Raw genomic sequence first — 5,757 nt, forward strand, 5'->3', positions numbered from 1 at the left:
GAAACTAACATACACGGTCTGGTGTTGAAGAAGAGCTCAGCGTTTGTTGAGTGAATGAAGGACCTGGGTTAGGGGGCTTGCTGGCCTGTGATGGGAACAAAAGGGAGGTTCTCGGATGGTTTCTTTCTCTGGGCTAGCCGCCCCATGTAGCTTTGTGACAACTGCAGGACCCCCGCAGACAGCTCACGTGACACCATTTCCCCTCCCTCCTGCTAACAGCTCCCGTTTTTTTTTGCCACATGCCCTCGGGCACCCTCATGTGACTTGGGGGAAAGCTGACCCTGTCTCCAGCATCCAGCCAGACGTGGAGTCCCATTCCTTGGAGAGTAACTGAGGCAGAACGGGCTGGTGACCCGATTCTGATCAAGGACACAGCAGGGAAAGCGTCCCCGGGGCTTTGGGGAAAGGGTTCCTCTTTCTGGCTTTTTCCTTTTCAGGTCTGGCTGCCAGGAGTGGCAGACATGGAAAGAATCTTGGTCGTGTTGAGGTACTTGAACTTCTGACTGCTGTGCCCCCCTCCTGACCCACCCTGGGCTTCCAGAGACCTGAGAATATGGACAGCCTTTTTGTGGAAGCTAAACACATCCTAACTGATACTCCAGCCGTTAGAGGCAGGTTGCCATGTCGGCCCTGGGGTCCCATTTAGCCAGCAACAGTGCCCAGGACTTGGACGTGCATTAGCTGACTCGCTCCTCCACAGCACAGCCTCCCAGAGGATAAACATTCTGTGCAGAGCCACGCAGGCAGTGAGGGGCAGAAGTGGGGTTCAAACCCCGGCAGACTCACTCTAGAGTCCCTTTCATGTGTCCCCCCAACCACACTGGATGCTCATTGGGTGGGACTTTGATGACTACTGCTTCGTTTTCTGAGCCCAGCAGTGCCTGGCCCCTTGCGGGTACACCACAAGTGTTTGTTGAATGAATAAATGAGCCCCCGCAGGAACCTGAGGCTTGAGAAGCCCAGAGGAAAAACCATGGGACCAGAGGCTCTTCAAAGCAGGCCTCAGTTTAAATAGCAGACTCCTCCAACTCAACAGCAAAAAACCCCACAAATAACCTGATTTAAAAATGGGCAAATGACTTGAATAGATATTTCTCCAAAGTAGACATCCGAATAGCCAACAGGTATATGAAAGGATGCCCAACATCACCAATCATTAGGGAAACACAAATCAAAACCAAAATGAGAGACCACCTCACACCTGTTAGAATAGCTATTATAAAAAAAAGTTAATGAGTGTTGGTGAGGATGTGGAGAAATCAGAACCCTTATACATTGTTGGTGTGAATGTAACATGTTGCAGCCGCTGTGGAAAACAATGAGGAGGTTCCTAAAAAAATTAAAAATAGAACTATCATATAATCCAGGAATCCCGCTTCTGGGTACGTAGCCAACAAAATTGAAGGCAGGATCGCAAAGAGATATCTGTACCCCCACGTTCATTGCAGCATTATTCACGATAGCCAAGATGTGGAAACAACCTAAATGTCCATTGATGGGTGAATGAAGAAAGAAAATGTGGTGGATACACACAATGGAATATTATTCAGCCCTTAAGAAGAATGAAATCCAGGGGCCGGCCCGGTGGCACAGCGGTTAAGTTCGCACGTTCTACTTCTCACCGGCCCAGGGTTCACTGGTTTGAATCCAGGGTGAGGACATGGCACTGCTTGGCACGCCACGCTGTGGTAGGTGTCCCACGTATAAAGTAGAGGAAGATGGGCACAGATGTTAGCTCAGGGCCAGTCTTCCTCAGAAAAAAGAGGAGGATTGGCAGTAGTTAGCTCAGGGCTAAACTTCCTCAAAAAAAAAATAAAATAAAATAAAGAAAAAAAAAGAAAGAAAGAAAGAAAAAAAAAAAGAAGGAAATACTACTATTTACGACAACATGGATGGGCCTGGAGGACATTATGCTAAGTGACAGAAGCCGGTCACAGAAAGACAAATCCTGTCGGATTCCACACATACGAAGCATCTCAAATAGTCAAACTTACGGTAGCAGAGAGTAGAACGATGCTGCCCGGGGCTGGGCGGAGAGGGAAATGCGGGCGATGTTCAATGGGAATAAAGTTTCTGTCACATAAGATGAGTCAGTTCTAGAGATCTGCTGTGTAACATTGTGCCTAGAGTTAACACTTCCGTGGTGTTCCCCTAGAAATTTCAAAGGGTGGATCTCATGTTAAGTGTTCTCACACGCACACACGATGCAACACAAAAAGCAACAGTAATGACAAAGAGGACCCACGGAACCATCCGAAGTGACGGATGTGCTCATCGCCTTCAGGATGGTCGTGACGGTAACGCGAGTGTACGCGTACGTCCAAACTCATCAAACTGCAGACATTAATTATGTGCAGTTTTTTGTATACCAATTACACCTCAATAAAGCTGAAAAAAAAAAAAAATAGCAGAGGGGCCAGCACCCCACGCAGAAGCCGCTAGGCCGGGCCTACCCCGGACGAGGTCTGGAAGCCGGCTGGGTGGTACTTCCTGTCACAGGGGCCTGCCAGCCAGCATCTGAAACTTGGCCTGTCCCTAGGGGACCTGCACTTCTCTGAACAATGTGGGGAAAGGAAACCAAACTCAAAGGCTCCCAGGGGTTTTCGGCTGGAGGGGTGGAGGGGGAGGTCGGCAGGGCCCTTGGGGCTGGGTGGGGTGCCGCTGCCCAGGGTGGTGGGAGGCCCAGGTTTGGAAGGCCCATGGGCATAATAATGATTGTTATAATAAGCAATCTCTTACTTCTTGTGTTGTATTGAGCTCAGCTCCACGTTACCCATTATCTTGAATTCTTTGAACACCCTTTTAAGGTAGGAGTTTTTTTGGGAACAGCTTTATGGAGATATAATTCACATCCCATACAATTCACCCATCTAAAGTGTACAGTTCACTGGCTTTCAGTGTACTCACAGAGCTGTTCAACCATCAGCGCGATCAATTCTAGAACACTTGGTACCCCTTAGCCATCACTTTCCCATACCCCCACTCCCATGAGTCCTGGGCAGCCACTAATCTACTTTCTGTCTCTACAATTTGCCTATTCTGGATACCCCACAGGTGGGTGGCACGATGGGGAAGTTGGGAGGTTCAGAGAGGGTAAGTGACCAGTTCAAGCTCACACAGCTAAGGAAGTGGCAGACTTGGGACTTGAACCCAGCTCTCCCAGGTCTCCGAGTCAGTACTCTCTCGCTACACCCTGGGGCTTTTTCTTCTTCTTCCCAATAATAGTATTAAAAATAGTCCCAGCCCTGATGGTTGGAAGCAGGGGCCTGTTTTACCTCCACTGTCTCCTCGAATCTTTACAATCACCCTGGGAGGTAGGCACAGTTATTATACCCATTTTGCTGAGAGGGAAACTGAGGCACCGAGGGGTGAAGGGTCCATTGCCCCATTACTGCTAGCAAACGGAAGAGGCTTATGCATACCTGAGGACTGGTGTGGGACACAGAAAAGTCTAGACAATGCTGATTAAAAGACAATTTTCTTTCGGGCTACTCTCCCTTCCCCCCGTCTTCTTTCTTTTTATATGAAAAGGAAAAGAAAGTTCCCTCCACCCTTTGAGGTCACTTCCTGACCCATTTGTGAATCTATGTGGAATGGTAACAAACTCCCTTCTCCCTGTCTGAATGCCTCCTCCTAACACTGGGGATGGGCAGCGGGCCTGTGTGCCCACGGGCTCTGGCACCAGACAGACCTGGGTTCAAATCCTGTCTCCACCAGCCACCAACGTGACGCCTTCGAGTCCTCCCACAGCTAACCCTTGACAGGGGCTTCCTGCCGTGTATGCCGGAATATACAGGGTGGCTTCTCCCCCTACCCATCATGCTTTGGAAAAGATGTGTCATTTTGTATTCAGGTCCTTCCAGAATGGGGGTTCCATCTCAATTACCGTATTTTGAACAACCAAGATGAAGTTTGAGAAAAAGAGATGAGGAGCCCCAAACCCTCCCATGCGTTGCACTGGATTTCTTCAGCCATTCACCCGAGGGTCAAAAATTAGGCAAAGAAGAAAAGTAATTAAAAATATGAAAAAAGCCAATTGCCGTCTCCTATGGCCATCATCTCACACACAACAGATACTTTAGCTCCAGAAATGCTGGACGCTTGTGATCACAGATTAAAAGAAAGTTCTGTAATTGGAAGCGTGTTTTACATGTTCTTTTCTTGCTTGATCCCCGGGACCAGAGAAAACTCCAGCCAGAGTTAGCACCTGTCTAGACAGAGGTTAGGAGCCAAAGCTTCCTATAGTGGTCTCCAAAACCTATGACGGCACTCCGTCTCGTCTCATCATCAAGAGATTTCACATGCTTCCCTGTACACGTAGATTTTGTAATAATAAATTATACACGTGTATGGTTGTACTCATATATCACCTACATTATATAACGTGTACCGAAATGGAAGCGTTGAAAGGATTGGTGGAAATAAACATCAGTTGAAGTTCTAAAAGAAAAACAAAAAAGAAACTTAACCCAGATTTAGTCATTATTGCTTGGAAATTGGCCCCATGATTCCAAGAGGTTGAGTTAAAGCCCTTCAAAGATCTCTTTAAAAAACAGTGCAGGGGCCGGTCCGGATGGCGCACTGGTCAAGTGCTTCCGCGGCCTGGGGTTCACCGGTTTGGATCCCGGGTGCGGACATGGCACTGCTTGGCAAGCCATGCTGTGGTAGGCATCCCATGTATAAAGTAGAGGAAGATGGGCACGGATGTTAGCTCAGGGCCAGTCTTCCTCAAAAAAAAAAAAAAAAAAGTGCAGTAAGTGATCTGTGGTGAATGGCAACTGGTACACCTCTGAGGAAGGGGCAGCAAAAGCAATGAATTCATGGATTTTCTGAAATCAGCAAATGAGCCCTTGTGGCTTCAGATGGAATAATTTTAGCCAGAGCAACACTCATGGATGCAAAACATGCTGAAAGTCAAGCAACTTAGGAGGAACACTGATGTGCTCTGACAGCTCTGTCAAGCTTCCTCAAGCTTCCTTTAGTCACCACGAAGACACTTGTGTCAAAGATGCATATGAAAGATTTGAATAAAATTGCTTCATGAAACAGGAGACTGGAAAAAAGCAGTATTTCGCCCAAAGAATATGTGACCTCGTACGTAGGAGACTTGAAATAGGCATGCGCAGCTAAACGAATCACCACGAAACACCATAACGAGGCATCTCTGTCATCTTTACGCCCAGAGGTTTATAAAACGAGCCATAAAAAGATCTTTTCCTTGGGAAAGTGGGAGATCAATTCCCCAGTATTCTCCGTTCCTTACAACAAACTTTTGGGGCTGGCACTCTTTTGATCCCGCCTGACAGATGGGGAAACTGAGGCTGAGGGTATTTAAGTGGCTTGCCCCAGGAAGTAAGAGGTGATCTGACACCTGTGCAGCCTCAGGGACGATTTCAAATTAGGGCCCTGCACAGCCAACTCTGGCGATTATGAGGAGACTATTCAATGTACGTAAAACACATGTATGCCGCAGGCGCTCCATAAATGCTACGCTGTCTGAAAGTTCTCTCTCTCCACCTCGCCAGGGACCGGGGACAGGTCGCTTCCTCATCAGCTGCCTCAGTTTCTTCCTCTGCCCGCGGAGGCGGGGTCCCAGGCCGGCCCGCCCCCGCGGGGCCGCCTCGCCGGGGGAGCTCGCAGCGGCTGGAGGCTAGGGCCCGCCTCGGGCCGGGGTGGGGCGGGCCAGGGCGCGGGGGGCGGCCCCGGCGCGGTCGCTGAGGGTATTTAAGTGGCTTGCCCCAGGAAGTAAGAGGTGAT

The sequence above is a fragment of the Equus quagga genome, chromosome 13 (genome assembly GCF_021613505.1).
Source record: "Equus quagga isolate Etosha38 chromosome 13, UCLA_HA_Equagga_1.0, whole genome shotgun sequence".
Classification (NCBI taxonomy): Eukaryota; Metazoa; Chordata; class Mammalia; order Perissodactyla; family Equidae; genus Equus; species Equus quagga.